At 42.5% G+C, this 24,560-nt stretch overlaps 1 long non-coding RNA gene across 1 annotated transcript in view; it reads right to left on the bottom strand.

Moving 5' to 3' along the window:
* The window catches only part of LOC132249998 (uncharacterized), a 147,775-nt gene that overhangs the window by 31,402 nt on the left and 91,813 nt on the right, over window positions 1–24,560 (bottom strand). The window contains exon 2 of the long non-coding RNA XR_009461567.1: window positions 5,562–5,712. This is a non-coding gene — a long non-coding RNA (uncharacterized LOC132249998). The remainder of the gene's footprint in view (window positions 1–5,561; window positions 5,713–24,560) is intronic.

The raw sequence follows: 24,560 nt of genomic DNA, 5'->3' as shown, positions 1-24,560 counted from the left end.
TCAGAACCCATCCCTACACCGGCCCAGGTGCCCCCCCCCCCCCCACACTGAACCATGTGCCCCATATCTCCTGCTCTCCCACAGGGTTTGCCTAATGATGTAGAGAGAGACTGAAAACTAAGATCCTTTTTTTTATTATTTCCCACAGCTTTTCCATTTTCCTTTAGATTTAAAAAGCAAACACTGAGGAATAGAGATTACAGGTGACAAGTCACTGGGTTTTTTAAAATCCAAATGGAGGATTGCTCACTGAGAACATAGTGTACATGTCTGTGGGGCACAATGCAGGGCTGTGCAGAGATACCTCAGCTAGCACTGAACGAACTTTTCACTGGGGCTACATCGTTTAGGGAAAGTACCATGTTTATGTGACTGTACACCTTCTAGTACCTATGCTAGTTCATTCAGAGATAGATTGGGTATCTCTACATGGAACTTCATGGAGTCACACAGACATACCCTATAGATCTAAAGGAAATGCACGTATACATCTACACAACATGCAGACAAAACCAGTATCTGTAAACCAAGATTCAGAATATTGCTGTCCGTTCCCAGAATATATAGGAAGTTGCAATATTAGCAGTACAAATAAAGGAAGTGTTTGAGTAAGATCTTGTCTATGCTAGGTATTAGTTACTGGTCTAGCTGCACAAACACCAGCCCCTAGATTATATGTGATATACCTTAATAAGGGATGGTTTGTAATTGTAGTAAGCTGCAATAGTGCGTGTTATACTCCATTATAACTCAAGCCTGCTTATGGGTGGGTAGCTGTTGGGGTATGTGACAGCACTTAAAAAATACAGCATAGGTATTTTGACAACCAAAGGGCAGAAACATTGGTCTTTTTTCTCCTCAATGAGTGAAATGAGGCAACTTCTTGAAACTTACCTTTGTGGTTCACAAAAGTAGCTTGTGAATACAGGCTTATGAAGTAACTCACTGTCTGAAATCAGTACAGGTTTCCCTCAATTTATGCTGGTTCTGTACAGGCAGTCCTTGGAATTACGACACAATTGGTTCCCGAAAACCGCGTCTTAAGTCAAAACGTTGTAACTTGGAACCAATTTTCTCATAAGAAACAATGTTATAAATGGGGGATTGGCTCCTGAACCAAGGCCTGATACCCTATTTTCACCAAAAGTACCCCAAAATTTTGTACTCGATCAATTATTCATGAGTAATATAGCTACATTAATGCATTTATATTGTAAATAGCAATCATATTGATTTGAAAGGGCTTCTTTGAGGTGACTTGGTTGGACTTTTTGAAGGGTTCATGGCTGGAGTCTTCTCAGGACTCTTGGCTGCAGGTTTTTCTGGAGTCTTGTCTGCTTTCTTAAAGAAAATGTCCAAGGAAGTTTGGACAAATGTTTTCCAGGGAATTGAACGATGCAGCAAACTTGTTCGCTGGCATGGCGTCACATTGGATCAAGCATTGTAAAGTTGAAACTGACATCATAAAGTTGAAACAGGGTGTCAATTTATAAATGTCGTAAGTGCAAAACATTGTAAATTGAGGATTGCCTGTATACGCGAATTTGCTTGTACGTAATGACCGTTTTTATACCCCAAAATCATTACATGAGAGGTAAATTCACTCTTATGCGATCGGCATAGGCATGATCCCCCCCCAAAGCAGGTAAGTCTGTGAGTCTGTGAGGGGAGGGGAAAAGGTCATGGGGCTGGGGTCCCATGCACCCCAGCTCCTGCTGCAGCTGCTCTGGGAGCATCTGATGCCAGCAGCTTGCAGCCACTGGGCTGCTCCATGCCCTGAGCCCTCTGGGGCTCTGCTTCTCCCCACTCACCCCAGCTCCTGCTGCAGCAGCTCTGGGAGCAGCAGATGCCAGCTGTGTGCAGCTGCTGGACTGTACCATGCCCTGAACCCCCTGGGGCTCCGCTTCTCCCCACTCACCCCAGCCCCTGGGCTGCACTGTGCTGTGGTGCAGGCAGGTGGTGTCAGCTCTTTCTGGAACTGCTACAGCAGGGGCTGGGGTGAGTGGGGAGAAGCAGAGCATTGGGGCATGGCACAGCCTGTCCCCACTCATCCTGCCCCTGCTGCAGCAGCCCCAGATTCGGCCAATGCCAGCTGCCTGCAACCGCTGGGCTGCACCGTGCCAGGCTCTTCCTGGTGCTTGGGCTGGTGGCAGCCTGCTCTCATCCTGCTGCAGGCTGGGGCCAGCAGTGGCACTGGGCTCCTCCCAGTGCTTGGAGGGCAGGTTGGGGGGCCTACAGAAAAATTTGGGGTGGCAGCAGCCCATCACCGTGGCCCACCCCAAATGCCAGGAAGAACCCAGTGCCACCACCAGTCCCAGCCTGCAGTGGGACAAGAGCAAGCTGCCATGCACCCCAAGTGCTGGGAAGAGCCCAGTGCCACCCCTGCGGCAGCCCTGGGAGTGGCTGATGCTGCCTGCTTGCAGCCGGTGGGCTGCACTGTGCCCCTTTCCCCACCCCTTCCCTAGCCGCAGCATCACTCCCTCCCTTCCTCACCGCCGTGGGAATGTATTCTTATTTGTTACATTATAAACTGGGTCCCTTTATAGTAATTTGATTTATGCGCAGTTTTCCAGGAATGCATCTACTGCATAAATTGAGGGAAATCTGTATTACGGCTATCATAACAGTAGCACATATCTCAGCCCCACAATGTCACCAATGGATAACCCCAATCTAGGTTCTTGCAGAACGCAGGGTAGAGTGGCACTTTAGGGACTAACTGGTTTAGAGAAGCATGAGTATTTATAGGTGACTGCCTAATTTTTCATGGCCTCTAACTGGCCACCTTGCCCTGCCTTCTGCCCAACTTCAGACTAATATGCTAACTACCTTTCTAATCTAGATTCTTGTGACTGATGAGAAAAGCCTAAGGATTGATGCAAAAGGAAATTAAACACTAATAGAATAACACAGGTAAAAATCAAGAAAAGGAGAAAGTCAGAGAGAGAGTAAACACTTGCCTGGGACACAAGAGAAAGTATTGTAGAAGAGCATAAATGTGGCAGTATCATTCTGTTGAAAGGTTGACAGTATAAGAGATTTTGTTTCACTGCTTTACACAAGGCCAATAGAAAGTTCATTTCTTAATATGTTTATTTTTCCAGCACTTTGGAATTCCCTTTATATTTAAATTGGTGCTAATTCCCAAGGCATTGTGACTCAGTTACTTAAAAAGAAAAATGGTATATATGTAACTTTATACTTAACTTATGCACACTTTAAACACTCATCTTGATTCATTTCCAAATCCCATTCCCTTTCCAATGATCTTTTTCCGTCTGGTTGTGACTAATCAGTCCTTGCATACTGTTCTCTTCAAATGCAGATGTCTCACACATTATAGTGATCATGTATCCGGCTTAGCTCGGAGAAAGTCATTCAGATGAATACCAATTTCATGCAGACAATTCAGAAGTCTTTCTGAGCAAACTTCCTAAAAATCCTCATGTAAACACACAATGAGTTATTCATGACTAGATCACCAAGGCCTATATCCTTCCTGTTGCATGTAAAAAAAAAAAAAGCAAAAAAAGCAGTGTATCTATGGGAAGGGGGAAGGGTATGAGTGAAGCTCATCTCAGAAGATTATCAGCTTTTAAGCTATGCCTGGTGCCTTGCATTGATTCTTCATGTTGGCAAGGCCAGCACCATATGGTGACAAATAGGGTGGTCATATAGGACAATGTGAAATCTGGGATTCCCCTCCCTTCCCCACCCCCACCTCTCAAGTCAACAGCACTGCTGCAGGCAGAGGTGGAGGTGGACCAGTGTGGTGCAGCCCTAGTATTACCTTAGGCAGCTAAGGGAGTCAATGGCCCATTAATAATCCATTGTTCTTTATTTTACAGGTGTTAACAATCATCACTTCTTTTTAATGGTCATTCCACTAATCAAGCTAACCTATTTTATGGCAATTTTGCCATCTGCTAGGGCTTCCTATTTCACAGCTCATGCTGCTTTCCCTCCCTACCCTACACGCTGCACCTGGGACACTAGTTCTAATTTCCACTGGCCAGGAGGGACTCGCCTTTGAAATCTGAGACTGTCCCTGCCAAACCAGGATGTATAGTCACCCTACAGATAGAAGTGTTGCCTTCAGTTCTCACAGGATGAAAAATCTTTTAAAAATATAAGGGCTCCGACTGCACATCTATGCCAATATGACTCAAGTGTCTATTGAACAGAGCTTTATCAGAGGAGTGTTTCCAGGTATTTTTAACAGTAGTAGGATGGCTAACAACTTCAAATGCTGTATATGCCTTGCTACTTGTATGGGACTCTGGGCAGAATGTCTGAGATATTTTTGACCAAATCAAATTAAATAAAGAAGTGCAAGCCCTTATCTATCTTCTGCACAGGAGTCACTCCTGTTTTCACCCAATGTTCCTTGAGTGTTGATATAGTTGCAGTGAATGAAGTCCCAGATAAAACTAAAAGGTTAGGAAGCACACAGGAAAAAGCCCAATTACAAGTGAATGGAGAGAGCAAAGGGTGTGGGCAAGTGTAAGTGAAGATGGCAAGGTACAAATGCCCAACAGCAACAAAGGGTAGCTTGGCACTAAAAATGTAAAGTCTTATACTAAAGAAAATAAACTAAGCATAGTGGGAGCTTTCCAAGCAGTCACAGTCATTATATTAACATGTGTTCATATAGGAGTAGGTATTATCCAGAATGGGATCTGGATCTTCTAGAGAGGATCTTTTATAACATGAAAACTAACAGGACACAAATGGGGAAAAACAAATCCAAGCTTGGGTCTCATTATGTTAACTTTTTTACTCTCAAAGTTGGAATATAAAATAGAAGGAAACAATGACACAAAGTACTCTGTGAAACTAATTGGAAGGCACATTGCAGTACAGTGGGGATGTCTATACAAGATGCTACTGTGCAGTGGGTACTGCACATTTATTTAGTACCTGTATAAGCAAGTACTAAATAAATACACAATAACAGGAATGGCACTGATAAACACCTTTTAAATGACGCTAGTGCACAGTGGCTTAATAATACTGCCCAGTAGAGTATTAGCATTTTTGGTGCTGTGATGCACTACTGCGCAGTATTATTCAGGTACTGCACAGTTAGCGTCTTGTGTGGATGTGCCCAGTATGCCCCAAGTTATTCTGGATATAGTCAAAATAACTACTGGTGAAAATTAAGGCACGGAGAGACCAAGTACAATAGACCAGCAACAGAAGACCTGCAAACCTTTGAAAGGTTTTTTTCCTCTTTTCTTATATCTTCTGCCATATTTAGAGTTCGATTTTTTAAATATATATTGATCATATTGTGTTGCCATTTCATATGCTGTGCTATACTATGGGTTAACTCTCTTTGTTGGCAGAAACTAAAATCAGTCATACTCATACTCACTCACATTCACACTTGAAGTGCTGGAGAGCTATTATATCCCTGAATGTAATTTATGGAAGAATCATTAATTGTGGCTAAAATTGCTGTTTTCACTTTGTCATATTTACATTTTGATCTCATATTATTTTGATCTTGTGTCACAATTTCTTTACATTGTTATTTATGGCAAAGTAAGGTAGCCAACCTGTTTGTAAGTAGATCTGTGTTATACCGTTTGGTGGAAGGTTTCTTCTTCCTGGCTGCTGATGAGAAGAGGGTTTCTCTGCCAGCTTCCATCTGTTTGTTCCATGGAGAGCGTACTTATAATTAGCATTCATTTTTGCAATACTTGTAATCTGGAGAGGAAGAGAAGATACAGTTAGATGAAAGGAATTCAATACAGCTACAAATATGACCCTAAAACCAATGTATTATCCGGAGTTCCATCACGGGTATTTGTAGCATCATGGGGCTAAAAGGGACCTCTGGAAGTCATCTAGGCTAGCTCACTGATCAAGACAGGATCATTCCTATCTAAACTATCTCAGCCAAGTTTTGGTCTACAAACTTCCAGCAATGGAGATTCCACATACTCTGTAGGTAATCTGTTTAGTAGTTAACCACATTCAATCTTTCCTTGTAAATGATGTTTTCTAGACCTCTAATCATGTTTGTTTTCAAACAAGTCCACTGGACTTTTCCCAGCTTCTCCATGTCTTTCTTGAAGTGAAGGGCTCAAAACAGGACACAGTTCTCCAGGTGTGGGCTTACCAGTGCTGAATAGAATGGAGGACTCTTTTCCTGTGACTTGCCTGTAATGCTCCTGTTAATACATTTACATCCTGTTAATACAATTGCAACATTGATATATCTAAAATATCTGAACTTCTCTTCAAACATGTAGATATGCAACAGATCCAATAGTACAGAGTCAACAATATTATATCTGTCACAACCATATTTTTAGCTTAATGGATGTCTATTTTGCATTGGTAGCATATTGGGTTGCAGTGCAGAAGAATCAGCCTCACTTAACTTTGAATTTCTTTCCTGATTGTTACCTTTAAGTTCATTTAGAAGGACATATTTTAAGCAATTTTGTAATAAAGACAGTGCCAGTGGTGCAAGTAAATCATATTTTACCACAGTGGAAGTTTTGACAAGTGGTAATGATGGCCAAGCAATTGTTTTATAGAATTCTGAATCCCACATGCAACTTCATCTTTTGAAGGTCTCCCAGCAAATTTCTCCTCCTCTTATAGTGAAGATACTATAAGAACACAATTTTGATCTTTTTCATAAGAAAATACTTGCAATATTTGAGTGAGAGATTAATTTTCTTGGGATACTTTGATGAAAGATGATGATAAGATCTTCTTGTATTTTCGGGTTATTTAATTTATTTTAAAATGATGAACTGATGTATGCTAATATGCATAAAAGAGAGAATAATGAAGATTTTCTTAGCATTTAGACAGAGAGAAGGCCTAATTTTCTGCTGTTTTGTGTAATCATTTGGACATGTAGATAAAGGACATGAAACACTATCCCAGTTCTCCTTTTGCTTAAGGCCAGATCCAGTTCTACTGGTGTAAGTAAAAGGCCTCCTATTGACTTCAGTGGACTTTGAGGTATGCCAGAATATTGACACTATTTATAATTACTTTGCACATGTATAAAAAATTATAAGACATAAGACAGTGTTTTTCCCCTTGCAGAAGTATTCAAGATCATTATTAATGTAAAATATTATTTCAAATATGTAGCAGTTGCCTAATTTTTGTGTCAAGCATTACTTGACTTCTTTCCTACTTTAACACAAAAATCACAAAATTTTCCTTGGGAGTTATTGGTAGTTGTTTTTCATTTACTGGAAGGTGAGCTATCAGGGACCCATATGACATAATTTGACATACTATTTTTTCTTCTGTCACTCAAAAAAGGAAACCTCTTAGAAGATATGGATTTTCTTATAGGCAGGGTACCTTTAAAATTGGATATCCCAGATACATTAACAGGAATTTTAAAATTGCATTAAGCTAGTCTACATTCTAATGCACACTGCTTGGTGAAATTAATTATTGCAATCTCTATTCATGCAACCCTTTCTTCTATGGCCTTTTTACATAATTTGATGTAATTTGAAGTGACTAATAATGCCTGCTAATTGTAGGGGTAGAAATGCACCCCTAAAGAAAAAAACTTTCATAGGTAAAGGTTAGGATCCTGTATCCAGCAGTGTTGGCCAAATTGATATTAGTTTAATAACCTGTAAACTGTGCTAGAAAATGTAATTGTCCTATATTACAAGGGTACTCCTTTAACTGCAGAGTTTATTCAAATGTATAATCTAAATAATTGAGTACCTATGCATACAATAGAACATTGCCTCAAATGCAAACACCATTTAATAGACAGTTATATCCAAACAGATAGATAAGAAAGATGCCTGAATATAATTGGTTTGCTTTTGATTATTCAACAGATGCAAATTTACTTAAACAATAAGTCTAGATAAGTCGGGATTTATTGTCACACAAAATTCATTTTGGTAAAGTGAAGTTGAGGGATTTATGAAGCACTTCGTGGGACTCTTTTTTTAATCTACCACTCACCTTGATATTTAATAAAGTTATCATGAGAAAAGATACAGGCTTATATCATCTGAACAATGTTTTGTTTATACTTTTGTTTAGTTCAATGATTACTTATTTTACGTAGCACACAAATAGCCCACATACTCATACACGCATATATGGAGGTTTTTGATTGTGCTTTATTAAACATATTAAAAAAATAGCAACTTGAGCAAGGCTCATAAATCCTTACCTGAGTAACTATGTAAGTGGTCTGATTTTCAGAAGTTCTAAGCACTAAGCAGCTGCAATTATAAGGCACTTTTAAAAGTCAACTAACCAGTTCAGGTTTCACAAAAAGCCCTGACCCTACAATTTATTCTCTGTGGTGAACCTTGTGTCCATAGAAAAGTCCCATTGAACAATAGTAAAGTCCCTACATCTGCAAAGGAAAAAATCAGTACTGTTCTCAGTATATACAAAGGAACCTAATTTCAGGCATTTATATTTGAAAACCTTGATTGCATTCTGTATAGGAAAATAAGTATGTGTCTATATGTATGTGTCTATGCTTTCAATGTGCTCATGCACATGTATATATATATATACATGCAAAAGGAAAATAAAGAATTTCTGCTGAGGCCTGATCCTTTGAGGGGCTTAATTTCTTCAACTCCTCTTAGTGTCAGAAGGGGTTGAGAATACTTATCTGTAGCAGGACTATGCACTCTGGCATCAGATAATAATCTATTCCAATTTCAAATGACTCAACACTGAAATTGAAAATGTCTGGCCATTTTGGTCAAATATCCAGATAATATTTTACTAATAAAATTTGTACTAATATTGTTTCATTTGCTGTTGTCTATAATAAAATTAGGTCAATTATTGTTCATCTTAGGAAAGCCATTTTTGCAAGTGAATTTGTGTATCTTTCCTTTTTTTTCTTTTATCCCTTTTCTGTTTGATATAGGAAAGCCATTGGGTTTTTAAAATAAACTCTTACACTGAATCAAAATATGGTACTGCCACTAAATGATGGTGATTTTCTAATAAGATTTAGTAGCTTTTCAGAGAGCTACTCACAGTTCTAATTAAAAAAAAGTATTCCGCTTTTGGAAATGTCTTCTTTGTTGCCAAAGTTTCTATATGTACATATGGACACTTTTTTCTGAAAATATTCCTGGGATTTTTATTACCATTAATCTTTTCTGAGGGCATATACAATTTATCTCACAAGCCATCAGAATTCCCAGAGGGTAAATTACTCTAGAGGTCTCTGTGCCCTCATACTGTATCAAATTGACCTGCTTCTTGTTTGCCATTTTTGTGTACTACATTGCTTATTTAACAAGAAACAGAATGATTGTGATTCTGAGAAGGTCCTTTGATAGTAGTTTTGACACTCTGCCTGAATAATGACCCTCATTATGGAGCCCATGACAGGCTCTGAAAGTACTGATTTATGAATACATCACAGGTTCAGCATTAGAGCTCCCCCTACTCACTTACTCCTGATATAGGACTAGATACAGATACAGCCCTTTGAAATGCAGTGCAGATGGGATAATTGCATGATTATGACCATTTAAATAACCTCTTTTTCTGATTTAACAAAGCTCTGTCATTTCATTTTGATTGTCTCCCAAGTCATTAGAAACCTTTGACAAAATGTTTGTTAGGAAAATGTATTCCATGTAAGGTTGCCAGCTATGTCTTACAGGACAGTAAGGCAGAAGTTCCACATACTTTTTTGCTATAAATCTGATGCTTTTTTATAGCAAACACTCATTAACAGTTGATATGATAATAGACTGTTAGAAGCAAGCTTAGCTAAGAGCTAAAACTCTGTGTCCTTGCTAAAACAAATTACAAGGCACTTTGTAAACACATTTTTGTGGGGATTTTTGTTGATTTATTGTTTCCTCCATAGCAGTTATTTAAATAAATGTAGCTAATTTAGTTCATTTGCTGCACTGTATAATTTTGTTCTTTGTGTGAAAGGGTTATATGTAAAAGCCTGAAGGAATCACATCCCCATTAATCTTTTTACAAGTGCAATAAATAAATAAAGAGACATGGTTTAATTTTACCAGTTAGGAGATTTAAAAAAGCAGTGATAGTAAACTGATTTCTTCTCTCTCCCCCCACTCTACTCTTGAAGCCAGGATAAATATGATTCCCTTCTGTAACTATGTAGTTGTTCTTAATAACAACTTTCTTATGCACAAGTAAATATATACATGATTTTTGTATTTTAGTATCTAAAAATGATATTTTCATATTGGTCAAGCTTTATGTTATTTGTTCCCATATATGCAGGAGCTTGTTTACTGATTCCTGGTAGAACTGGAAAATTTGATGTCTTCTGTTTCTTCCCATTGTAAGAGCTGTAAGTGCACACTTGAAGGTCCTCCACTTCAGTTTGCCTCATCAAACCAAATAAAAAGTCAACACATTCCTCTATTATTTTGCTATGGGATGGCTGGGCCCTTGGGAGCCTATGGATATCACAAAGGGTCATTAGTAGCAATTGCACCATTTTTGTATGCACAGCAAAAGATACTCCCTCAAGGCAGGGGAACTCCTGACTGACTAGTCCAGGCTTGCACCTATGTTGGGATTACTTTACTCAAAACTGGGTGCATCTACACGTACAATTAGGGTGAAGCAAAAAACTTCAGAGCACTTTGAGTTGGAGTAAACTGCTCCCAGGCACAGCATTTACACATGTGCCCAGGACCATAATAATTTGAGCCAGGGTGGAGCAGCTCCAGGCTGGCAGGGAGCACAGAGTGGGGTCAGCCCTTGGCTCTGGGTTGTAGTATAGGGCAGACAGGAGCCAGGGTTCTGGTCCCTGGATGGCTGGGCTGACTGGGAGCAATTTGTGACTGCAGTTACCATCTACATGTGTGTTTCAGTGCAGTTATTTACTTTTCTGTAGGATAGTACTGTCCACAACAGTAATCTTATACAGCAGAATTAATTAGTTTACTGTGCCCTACTACTGGTGCACATGTAGGCTGTGGGTGCATCTACACGTACATACTAATGTGACACAATAAACTCCAGTACTTATTGCACTGGAGTTTGTTGCTCCCAGGTGTCGCATTTACATGGGTACCTGGGACTGCAGCACTTTGAGACAGGTTGGAGCAGCCCCAGCTTGCAGGGGACCTGGGAGGGGTCAGCCTGCCAGCCTGGGGCTGCTCCAACTGGGCTCAATGTGCTGTAGAGGGTCTGGCTGGGGCACGAGGGTGCTCCAGTGTGAGGCTAGCTGTCAGTCATCCCTGCACTGAAGCACCCTTATGCCCCAGTCAGCTGGGTTAGCATCTACACATGCACTGCTGCTGAGTAAAAAAACTCAACAGCAGGGTAATACTTGTAAGTACAAGTATTACCCTGCTGTGGAGTGTATTAGTTTACTCTAGCCTAATAGCCTTTCATGTGTAGATGTTGAGGCATTTACTGTGGAACTAATTAGTTTACCCTGAAGTAAAGTGCACTTGTAGATACACCCACTGAAATGTAGCTCCCAATGGAATGAATCACAGCAGCTGTTTAGCAGTATGCAGAAAAGGTACGTCAGCTTTTGAAGAGAAAGTGATGAAGAATTCCAATACCAAGTTAGGGAGGATGCACTGGTCCTAGAATTGGCAACATCTAAATGCTACAGTGATAAGCATAGTTAGAAATGCTGCTGGAAAAACTGATAAGCTGTCTAACTAAGCTGGGACTGCATCAGAATTAATGTGTGGGCCCTATATTTTTGCCCAAGTTGCCATGGATCCTGGAGGATCATCAAGGGATGAGGACTTTTACATTTATGCTTCACTTGAGAGATTCCCTTTCTTCAGACTGTCTCAAAATAGTGTCATGAACTGAATCAACAACACCATTTCCTGGAGTACATTGATGTTCTTTGGAATTTTCCTAACTAAATGCCTATTAGTTCAGCCCTTTTTTGATTGTTTCATCTAATAGAGTCACTGTCTCACAGTAAACAGTAGTGTGCTTCTCTTATTAGATCATAAAATGTGGCTCTTGCTTTTTATGTCAGCCTTGTTGCCAGATTCTTTGGATGGAGAGAACCTGGTAAGTCTTTTATAATACCCTGACTTTGTTCTCCTCTTTATTTACTCTGTCCCCCCTGATGCCCCCCCACCCCCCACTCCCAATTTATGAGAGACTATGGAGAGTAACATTTGCTTTCAACAAACTTTGTTTAGTCAGTTTTAAATGATATCTTGAAATGATGCCAAGTTAAAAGATATCGAAGTGATTTAAAAATATATGCTAAAATGGACCCACTTTTATTTATATCTGGACTTCAGGTGTTATGTCCGTTAGAAGTAGGGCAGCTTTTGTAAACTTTGTCTATTTCAGAGCACTAGCTTCCTATATTGTTAATTCATTGTTATAGTTTAGGGAGTCTACTCTGAAAGTAAAATAACAATGTGTTTGCAGCTTCCACTGCAGATGTGTTGAGTGAGACAAGTCTGTGAAATACTTTTTTTTAAAACTTTGAATACCTATTCCATAAAGATTCTGAGGATGATTGTTTGCTTTGTTGCTTTCCTGCTTGGTAAAGCTAGTACCAGAAGAGTACTGTAGTTCTATAAAAGTATTTCAGAACATAACAAAACCTTCTAGACTTTAATAACTATACATGACTGATCTGTCCTCTCTAGCAAGGTTAACTGTTTCTCCCAAGGAGTTAAGTGGCATATAAACTATTGTTCACACCATTTGTGCTAACAGCCTAGCATGACCTCAAATACTGTAGTGGTCATACAAGGTATCCTGTACAATACATTTATCAACAAAGGTAAAAGGACCACAGGGGCAGAGCTGACTTTAAGTGTATTAGGGATCTATAAGGATAAATGCCTAACCTCACTCCACCGCAAAAAGTAATTACTGAACCATTGTTTCTATAGTGTTAATATTTTTTTTCATGATTCTTTAGAAATATAAGCTATTTAGTTCTTGGTGTGACATCTGTACTGCATTATATTTTATACAATGCATCTAGACTAAAGTGTAGAGCAATCAAATAACTGGGAGATCATTTTAGTTTTAAAAGAAATCATCAACAGAAATAAAGTGTGGAAAATGGAACAGATTAAATTCAGTAGTTATTTTTAAAATATACTTAAATGATCTAATTAACAATAGCCTGAACAGCAGAATTTTAGGGTTTTATTTTAAAATGGAATGGCCCATTTACAGTGTATATAATCTCACATACTTATTCACACATTTTAATTTTTTTTTAAATCCATTAGCTCTTTCCTTTTTAGGAGCACCTGACTCCCAATCTTCAGGTTCCTCACCCACCCTGCAGTGAGTGTACAACTTGAACAGAAAGCAAGATCCGCTCAAGGGGAGGGATCATAGCACTGGTAATATTCAAAATATGCAGTGGCAGAGCAGGTAAAAACAAACTTGTCAAAATTCCCCATCCAGAAAGTGTCCGAGAAGTCTGATACAGGACAGCCAATCTAACGGCACATTCAATATGAAGGTATCTGACTGCAGTAATTATGTTTGCAGTTATGAATAATGAATAATTATCCAAGCAATTCACTGTCACATGGCACAAATATTTACAAAGGTCTTAATCCCAAACTCCTTATTCAAGGAAAATGTCCACTGAAGTGAATAAATACTAAAGATTAAAAGAAGAAGCTGGTTAATAAACAATGAAATCGTATTACTCATCCTGTTTTGTGTCTGCGAATATTCAAAGTAAACCATTATATTAACAAAACAAATTCCTATGGTCTATCTAGTTTCCATCGTATTTCCAGGAGTTGCTAATTCCATATGCTTGAACAAAAGGTTCAAGAAGCTCCCTTAATGGGCAGTTATGACACAACTATCACATGAGGAATTTTCTCCTTAAACTCAGGCAGTTGATTGGTTTATGAGCTAATGCATGGGACTGTGAATCCTTTAGAATGTTTGTCCTTGTCTAAGGATGCCCTATTTTTCATATAAAATGAAATGCAATAATGCAGCATGGCACCACACTTTATGAGTTAGTTATAGACTGTGAAATATAAGTATTTCCCTTTTGAAAAATTGTTCCTTGTTAATTTTTTCCCTCTAATATTATGGTGAAAAGATAAATGCATGTTTGATTTACTCTCCCTATCTTGGCTTGTGTGTGTGTGTGTGTATATATATGCATATGGTAAAAAATAGCTAAATGTTTTTATCAGTATGAAATATGCAATAATAAACACTATGATATACATAGATATAGATATAGATATATGTCACATTCCTTATTATTCATCTCTTCTCTACCACATATAACAGAATCTTTTAACCCTCATCTCATATGGAAGGCTCTCTCTGCTTCTGCTTAACACTCTGCATCATGTGTCAGCTGGCCCCTCTTGGGGATGGTTATTCTGGAAGATGATAGTGTTTGTTATTGCATATTGCATAGCAATAAAAACATTTTGCTTTTTGTATCATATGCATACAATAGCATTTACATCTGTCCTGAAAGTGAGGTGTGTTTTTGTTGCCCTTCAGGGCATATCAAAATTTCAAAAACAATTTTCACGTGTGCTGCTGAGCATGAAAAAACTCCACAGTAGGGTAATACCTGTAAATACAAGTATTGTATTGTATTTACAAGTACTATCCTGTTGCAGTTTATTAGTTTCTTGTGTCCTAATAGGGGTGCATGTGTAGACACTGTGACATTTACTGCGCAGTTAATTAGCCAACTGCACAGTAAAATGCCTCATGTAGATGTTCCCACAGTGTAGTTTACTTGGACACCAAATATTAGATGTAGAGCAATGTTAATTTGTTTTTGTTTTCTTAATACTACATGCTGGATGCCACCACTAGAAGGATATGGATTTAAACTGTCAGTGAGAGGTAGACTAGTACTGGATTAAGTATTGCTTTTCTCATAAAGACTCTGGAATTCTTCCTTCTAGCAGCCACCATCTTTCTTAAAATTGGTGATAAGAAATGTTTGCAAAATCACAAATACAGTCTGCATTGTATTGTAAAAACCTTGCTTCCTTTTACACTAAGGAGCAAACACTGAATACAAGAAGGGGCAACTCCAAATATAACTACAAGGTGAGTCATTTTGCTCAAATGAATAGTGCCATCAAATATAATAGGATTACTTACATCAATATTACCTTTTATAAGTGTTTTCAATTGTGGCCCTAAGATATGGCATTAGACGGCAGTACATAACACAACCATCAAAATGCTGCACATAGTGGAAAATCATATTTTTTTAGGAACGGATTTCTCTTTGAGAAAAAATTCAGGCTGTAAAAACATGCATGCATCTCCAGGATCAAAGGCCACTGACATCTACAGTATTAACAAACGATACTATTAGGATGAAGAATGATTTAAGAAATAAAATCACAATAAATTAAAATGTAGTATTTCTTTCCATAATATACTATTTTTTCAGACATACCATAAGCATTTCCAGATCTAAAGGGAATTGAAACAGGACCCTAATTCCAGCAACCTATGCAAGTGTATCCTGTCAGCCCCCCCAATGTTAAATAGTTTTAAGGTCCTTCTGACCCCTTTTTCTTTTATCTGCTTTACCATTAGAACTAACTCCCACTGCCAAGCAGAAGGTTGTTTGGTAGGTGAAAGACCCATATGCTAAATTCTGGAATATATTTTCTAAGGGTAGTAGTTAGTTTCTTTCTCTTTTTCTTATCTGGCCCCTTGCTTGGCCTTTTGGTTGCCTCTAGTGCTAACTTTGCTGGTGGCTGTGGAATTGCCCCTAGGGCTGCTGTAGGGTCAGACTGCTTATGGTCTGTCTTTTCTTCATAGATGCCATTGATGGAAAACAGTTCTCACCTTGGAGAGGGGTGTGATTAAAAAGGCAGACACTGAACTTTCTCAATTTTCCCAGTATGCCTCTGGAACCCCCATAACCATGTGTTAGAATAAATCCCATAGCATTCATTAAATAAGTGGGGAAATACTTTTAAGGATAATTTTTCCTTTTCTTGTACCAAAGAATATAAATATCTTCAAAGGGTTCTTTAGAAACAGATTATACAATGCTATTTTTTACCATATAACATTTTCCCATGTACACATTATTGTTATTGACAGCAATTCTAAAGCTCCTTTAAAAAAAAAATTAAACAGTGAATCAATAAAGATTAGCTATTTACTGTAGATTATTACTTTATCATTCCCATAATTACAATAATGGTTGCTGATGGAAATTCTATTTATGTGAATCATTTTATACTTGTTATTTATTATTATTAATGTTACCATTATTATCTTCTTACCCTTCAGTTCACAAGATGTATCTTCTCAGTGAATTTTAATTTCAATATCTTGCTATTATACTGTACATAATCCTATCAAAGACTGTCCTTCATGCAACATTTTCAGTGATATATTATCACAGAGACCATTAATGAATGAGCTTCATATCTTACTAATACTGTTTTAGATACTATTTTTATTAATTTTCTAAGCTGTAATTCTTCATACAGTACCTATGTCTGTCTTCTATTAAAGTTGTGTTTTTGATTTTAACATGAGTATTTCAAAGGGAGGCATTAACTTTGTCTTTAAAAATACATTTTTAGTTCATAGATTCTAAATGATGATATTATAATACCCATACTTTGTTCTTTCAGACTTTCTGTAAATTAATTTTCATAATTTTCTCTAATTTTTGAGGCCACTTTCCTATTAATAACCAAAATTAAATTTCAACAACTGTTGTTCTTCACAACATGCAGTAAAGATGAAAAAAGAACCAAAGCAATTACAATTAATCCAATGACTAAAATACAGATTATATTCCTGCAATACAGAAAAATAATTACTGGTTTCTGAGCATTATGAGTTACAAAATAAATACAGTGACTTTACTCTAGATATTGTTACTTTCTAATACAACTTGTCTGCTAAATAACAAAATTATTGAAAAGAGACTACTCATAACACACTGAAATAATGAACATGTGCTCATCTTGGTATATATTTTACCTAAATTTATGGTTTGCTTTTAAAAATATTGGAACACATGCCATCACATATGTTGTGTACAATATCATCTGTTCTTCAAATATTTTTCAATATGTGATGAATACATAGTGCTGCAAAATCACAAAACAGCATGGCTTAGAAACAATGTTTGTTAAGGACAAAACATCATGTTTGGCATTTGGAACATAAATTTGACTAAGCTTAGTTCATTGCCTAATCTATTTAGATGCATTAAAGCATTCTGTCAGTATAGAATTAGTGGCCAATATTAAAATGTCCTTAAGACTTGCAATATCTATAGAAAATGTAAATAAGCTTTATGATCTTTCTGAAGAATATTAAATATACATGCAGTACTCTGTAGCTTAGATTAATGGCAGAGGAATGATACATTGTTACGGTAACATAAACCTATGATACATTTAGCAAATAGTGTGGCATCTTGCATAAACAAAACATACTCTATATCTGGTTTGGGCTGAAAGAGCTCATTAATCTTTTTATTGGATGTATATAGTTACATAATTTTTATGTGGAACAAATTACTTGTATAAAATTTGAAATATACATCCAATTAGAATGTTGCTTATACAATGTAATTTGTATAAAGTTATCCATGTTCATTTGTAGAACAGTATGTAAACATGGAAAAGCTGGAACAACTAGGTATTATAAAGTAAATCATCACACATTTTATTTCAAAATACTTTCCTACTTGTGTGAAAAAATGATAGATAAATATGAATGTCAACAATTCTTCCTTTTAGTAGTAATGTACTGTAGTTATGAGAGATTCATTTTTAACATTTGATCTCTTTCCAAGGGGCACTTCTCCAACCTCACAGGTTTAAATGTTTCTATTGATTTTTATGTCTGGATTTATTGTGAACATGTAACCATCAAACTAGAGAAGCACCTTTGATTTCTTAGGCAAAGCAACATGATTTAAGGATGCTAAAGGATTTTACTTAATATACAGTATAAAAAAGGATTTATATACTTAAATCCCAATTCATAAAGGTATTTAAGCACATGCTTAAGTATACACATGTGAGTAGTCTTGTTGACATCAGTGGAAGTATTTGTGTTTAAATCAATCTACCTGCTTGAGTACTAGCTGAATTGCAACTTTAATTTGATTTAAATAATTTTCAAATTCATTTTATAGAATTTCAGCATATAATAGTTAGAATACAAGGCATTTGTAAACCATGGGACATCCTTTTCTCATTCAGAATATATTGGGCCATAGTCACCTATATTTTATTACTACTGATTTAACTAAAATTACAGCTCTGATGATTTGGGGCGATTCTATATTTATTAAATTATGTTTCAGCAAAACATTTAAGCCCTTAGTATTTAGTGGGATTAGACACAAACTTAAAGGGCACATCTACATATGCACTTTACTGAGGAGTTCACTAATTAGGTCCACAGTAGGTGCATCTACAAAAGATGCATTACTGTGTAGTTCCCTAGTTTACTATGCACTAGGTGCACATGTCTATGCATGCGTGCACTTATTGCACAGAAAAAACCCTTATTCACACTTAGATTTGCTACCTGCAAATGGAGGTAACAAATTTACATGTGATTAGTAACTGTCCAGTAATGCATGTGTAGATGCTACCTGGCAGCAAATTTGCTACCAGGTCTGCACAGCCACGGGAGGGCTGGCCTGAAGCCAGCCCCAGGGCTCCTGGCTGGGTACCTCTCCTGCTCCAGGGCTGGGCTGTCTCTATGGCAGCCTGTTTGCAGGCTATAAAAGTTTACAGACATTTTGTGCCCTGGGGCACACATACCAGGGAGCCTGAGGGCAATGCAGGCCCTGTGTGTCCCCCTGGGCAGGCCACAGACAAGTTGTGCCTGCCTGGCAGCACCCCAGTGCTACTTCTTCACTCTACCCAGCTGCACAGCTGCTAGGGCACTGTCATTGGGGCCAGCAGCCTTCTTCAGCCTCTGTCCAGGCCTGCCAGCCCCCAGGGCCACCTACAGCCAGCTCAGTGCTGCAAGGCCAGCAGCGCCTGCCTGCTGCACACCTCCGGCAACCTGCTCTGAACCTGTGGGTGCTGCAGGGCATAGCCTCTGCCACATGGCTCCCAGTCCCTTGCTGTACCCCTGTGCTGGGCACTGCTGGCAGCTGCCCAGGGCTGACAGCAGAGAGACAGCTGTGTGGAGGCCCAGAGAGCCAGCATGGGACCTAGCATGGCCTCATCCTCCCCATCAAGGCCCAGCATCACCTGTGTACACATGCCCATGCCCCTACCCGGGGCCCCAGCTGGAGCCAGGAAGATACTGGAGACTTCATGGCACTCTGGGGTGATATGGAGGTGCTGCACCAGTTTCAGTAGGGTGAGCACTCTAACACACAAATTTATGAGGCCCTGTCAGGGAGGATGTGGGAGCAAGGGCACAATGAGTCACTGTGGCAGCACCACATAAAGGTCAAGGCCTTGAGGGCACAGTGGGTGGCCCTCACTGATCACAATCATCAGTCCAGCCTTGTCCACAAGGTCATGCTCTTCATGCAACAGTTAACCACCATTCTAGTGCCATGGGACCCAGGCCACCACCATGTGATGTATTCTAGCACAGGTGGCCTGCTGAACCCCCACCCTGCCCTGGCCCCTCCAGTGACACATCACTGGAGGAGGGGCCCTCAGGCTTGGAGCGTCCCATCCCACCCAGCTGTCTGGCTGGAGCCTCTACCAGCTGCTTGGAGAACCCTGACCAGTGCCTTCCTCAACAGCTACACAGCTCCAGACCCCACCATAAGGAACAGCCATCCATGTCACCACCAGACATCAGCAGTGCCAGCTGTCCCCAGGGGGGAGCCCTGGCCAGGGGTCTGCATGCCATGCCCCATGGGCCAAGATCACCGGGCACAGCCAGATGCCTTCACTAGCTGGGAGGATTGTGCTGAGCCATCAGTCTTGCCAACCCTGGACATGTGGTAAGCCCTGTACTGGGGAGAGGGCCCTCCCCACTCCAAGCCCAACCCCCAGCCCTGGCCCTGACCCCCCCCTTCCTGCCTAGCCTGCCTACACTCCCCTGGCCCCAGGTTCTGCCCCACAGCACTCAGAGAGGTGGGACACAGTGCAAACTTTATTGAGCAACCTGTGCCCCCACAGCTGGGTGGGCACAGGCCTCTCACACCCTGAGAAAGGTGTTGATGCTGGTGGCAATGTCCTCCTCAGCAGTGGGGGGCAGGGACATGTAGTGCTGCCACAGGTAGCACTCCAGGTGGAGGTTGTGGGGCAGCCCAAGCTTGCCCCTGGCACTATCATAGCTCAGGGTCACAAACTAGGAATGCAGGTGGAGCTGGGGCACCATGAGGATTATCAGCAGAAGGGCATAGTGATTCAGGCACCCTATAGCTGGCACAACCAGCTCATAGTGCACTGCCCAGGGCACATGCAGCAGGGGCACGCTCAGGGCATGGTGGTGGCATGGTAGAGGGCTGGCCCTGGGGCGCCTCCCTGGAGAGGCCACAGTGGGGAGGGCAGCAGCTCTTCATGTCAGTTGTTCAGGAGCCCCACATGCCCCAAGCCCATGCACTGCAAGCTGGGTGGTAGCACAGCAGAGCAGATGGCCTGCAGGGCAGAAGCAGGGGAGGTGGTGTCTGGAGCCACAGCAGCAGGTGCTGCCAGAAGCCTGGATGGTCCCACCCTGGGAATGGGCCAGGGGAGGTAGGCTGCCTGTGACCAGCACCTAGTGGCCCACTGGTCCCAGGGGAGCATATGGGGATAAAGAGCTTGGCTGGAAGCTGCCTGGGCCTGCCCACCTGACTTACCATGGTCCCTGGGCACCTGTGCAGGGCCAACCCCCAATCTGAGGCAAGACAGTGCACAGCACCTGGTGCAGAGCATCTTATCTCTGAAATGCTGCAAACTCTCACAAAAGGTTTATGTCTCATGGCTCTACAGGTCTAGCATCTGGAGATGGGGGAGAGGCCCCATGGCGAGTGGGGATGCTGACTTAGGGATGCCGCTTCCCACCACAGGAGCCCTCCAGATGTTTTGGCTGTGCCAGAGGCATACGCAGGGCTGGACCCTCCAGTGGCTGGTGGTGGTAGCTGAGGAGTTGGAGGAGACTGCACAGACCTGGCAGGAAGAGGACTTGGCCTGGGAGGAGTGGTGGTGGGATGAGGACTTGGCTCTCCAGGAGAGGTGATGGGCAGAGGACATTACCCAGGAGGAGGTGTTCTGGGCTGAGCTCCTGGCCCTGGAGTAGGAGAGGGTCCAGGTCCCGTGGGGCAAAAACACCATCCTGGGCTGGGCCATGAAGGCCATGGATGATGGCCATTGGGTCCTGGACACCATCCTGGGCCTGGCAGTCTCATTCATGCCTGCTGGTGCCTGGCCTCTGTCCCTAGCCCTGAAAGCCCAGCAGGCCCCTGCCTGGGCTTGGGAGCAGGTCCTCCACTGCCTCCCACCAACAAGAGCCCCTGGCCCAGCCTCAGCCCCGGGTCCACTGCCACCCAAACCTGCTGCCTGGGCCCAGGCTTGCCACTCACCCTGGATACATGTGGGTGTGGAGCCAGAACAGCCAGCAGTGGAGACAGGACTCCATGCTGGCCCCGCTGGCCATGGACAGCCTCTGACAGAGGGGGAACTGACTGCAGAGGAGGACCAGCAGTCACTGTCACCCTGGGCCAAGTCCTCTGCCTGCTGCATGCGCTACAGCATGCGCACCTGCAGCGGAAGAGCCTAAGGCCAGGGTGCTGAACACCTGTCCCCAGGCTCTGCCCCCTAGGTACTCCCACCTGATGGCCCCGCAGAGAGGTGCTGAGGGTGGGCAGGAGACTGGGAGTCTGTGGGTACCAGGCAGGTGGCCCAGAGTGGGGAGTGCAAGAGGAGGTGGTCAACTAGAGCTTCCTACACCTAGTGCCATGGGCCCCACTGGTGGTTGTGTGACTCTTCTGATGCCTTGGCAGGGGGACCCACCGCTGCTGTTGCCTTGGCAGGTAGTGCTCCTGATGCCCGGCATCCTCTGCACACTGCACCTCCTCCACCCAGGCCTCATGGAGCTGCTCTCTCCAGGCCTCACAGACATTATGCAGCATGCAGGCTGTGATGATGACCTGGGGGAGGTTGTCCTCAGTGACCTCAAGATGGGCAGTGAGGGAGCCCCAGCAGCCTGTGAGGCGACCAAAGGTAAACTCCTCCAGGGCACGAGTCCAGTCCAGGCAGTGGTTAATGTAGGTCTGGTGGGGGTCCAGGTGGCTGATGTAAGGCAGGTAGATGGGGTTCCTGATGAGTAGGGGTGAGACCATGACAATGCCCCACTGCAGGTCCAGCACCCCTGCCACAAAGCACCAGCTCTCCACCAGTCCCATCAGGGTGAAGTTCCAAAAGACTCAGGGTCATGTGAGCTGCACATCCAGCTGGTGCTCACTTGGGTGAATGTGCTCCAGTGGTCCACAGCAGCCTGCAGGACCATGGAGTGAAAACCCCTGTAGCTGTAATAGAGGTGGTCTCTGTGGGATGGGTAGGTGACTGGGATGTGGGTCCCATCCAGGGCTCCAATGCACTGAGGGAACCCCAGTCTACAGAACCCTACCACCACCACCAGGGGGTTGTGGACACAGAGCACAGTGTCCACCAGCATGTTATGGAGGGCCCCACACAACTTCAAGTTGGCCTTCACAGTGGTGGCCTTGCCCACACTGAACAGGTGTCCCACATAGCGGAGGCTGGAAGGCATGGCCAGATTCAGCAGTACAAGGGTCAGGTGGGTGCCAGTGAGGTGGGCTGGTTCATGCCAGTGTCCTGCTGCTCCAGGTGGGGCTGGGGCTGCTGAAGCAGGTCCAAGAAGATGGCCCAGGTCAGCTGGAAGGCATCCAGTTCACCATCCCAGGTTTGCTGGATGAGGTGCTGCTACCAGTGCTGGCTGGTGCAGCAGGCCCAGAGGTCCAGGAGGGCAACGGTGGCCCCAGTGGTGGTATCATGGAGCCCCTCATCAGTGTCCCTGGCAGCAGTAGCTGCATGGCAATGGCAGCCCTGGGACAGTGCACTGCAGGCGGGTAGGCAGTCGCTAGTTGTGGGGGAACTGGTCAGGGCGAGATGGCCATGGCCCAGGCGATCGTCAGTGCAGCGGCCATCAAGGTGATTGTGGCAGCCAGTAAGATCCTGGGGTGCTGGTCATCACTGCCAAGGCCAGGGGCTGGGGCAGCCATAGTTTGGGGAGGCAGAATGGGTACAGACAAAGCTGCTACATGCTGCATCTGCATTTGCCACGTTGTGCCTGAGCAAAGGAAGAGGGTGCCCAGAGAGCAGAGAGCGAGGCTGGGTTTTCAAGACACCTCCCAGGTGCTGGCAACTGGAGCCAGAACCTGGAGCTCCCTCTGGTGGTGGAAGGGATGCATTGAAGGGCTGCAGGTAACTGGCAGCAAATTTTCTCCCTAATCTCTGCATATGTAGACACCTACCCAAAAACCCTTACTGAGCATATCTACAGTACCCCTATGATGCTGTTGTTACTGTGCTGTCATTTGGCACTTCCTTTAGGAAGTACTAAATGATGGCGCAGTAATAGCTGTTACTGTGCCATGTCAGTGGCACATGGTTATTTTTAGCCACTATGTTGCCATAGTGATGAGCTATAGCGAGGGAGTGTGTTGCTACAGTTACATAACTGCGGTTTTACATTTCTTGTCCACTGACGCTACATCTCTTGTAGATACTCGCACTGTGCAGTAGTTTACTGCACAGTAAATCTAGTCTGGAGTAAATGCACGTGTAGACACACCCAGTAAAAATGTCATTGTCTACACATGCAGCGCTATTAGGCTGCAGTAAACTAGTTAACTCTGCTAATTAACTCTGGATGGCATTATCCAGGACAAGTACTATCCTATGGCAAAGTAATTTAAGGTGCCTCAACATACATGCACTGGTGATGTGTAGGGGGTGCACATGGGTACATGTGCACCCCTTGAGCATGGTGGTGCACCGCCTATGAAAAGGCACCTGTGACACTGCCAGCAGTGCCTGCGGGCGGTCACCACTTGCCACCACCCCCACCATCGACACCACTGGTGGCGTCTGCAGTTGGTCTGTGATCACCGCTGGTCACTGCCACTGCTGCTGACAGCATCTGCGGATGGTCTCTGAACACTGGGTGGCACTCACCACCCCCCCCCCCCCAACAGCGCCATGGCTGCCTGCAGCAGCACCATGCTTACTGCTGCTATGCTCCCGCTGCTGTCAGGGTCACCACTTCCTGCTGGAGCTCACCATGCCCCCATAGCCACCGAGTCATGTGGCATTCATGTATACATGTAGATGGTGACTGGGGCTGGCTGGGGTATAAGAGTGCTCCAGTGCAAGGGCTGCCTGCCAGCTAGCACCCTTATGAAGGTGAAGCACCCTCATGCCCCAGGCAGCCCCTCCACAGCACATTGAGCCAGGGTGGAGCAGCTCCAGGTTGGCAGGCTGTGGGACCATGCTGCAGTCCCAAGCACATGTGTTAATGCTGCACCTAGGAGCAATAAACTCTAGTGTGAAGTGCTCAGGCACATTAATAGTATGTGTAGATGCTTCTAAAATTAAATAACTGCTTAAATTCATTTGTCTAAATTACAAATATACATCCAG

Source organism: Alligator mississippiensis, chromosome 4 (genome assembly GCF_030867095.1).
Source record: "Alligator mississippiensis isolate rAllMis1 chromosome 4, rAllMis1, whole genome shotgun sequence".
NCBI classification, from domain to species: Eukaryota; Metazoa; Chordata; order Crocodylia; family Alligatoridae; genus Alligator; species Alligator mississippiensis.
Note: the sequence above shows the minus strand (reverse complement) of the source record. Positions and strands in the feature narration are given on the sequence as shown.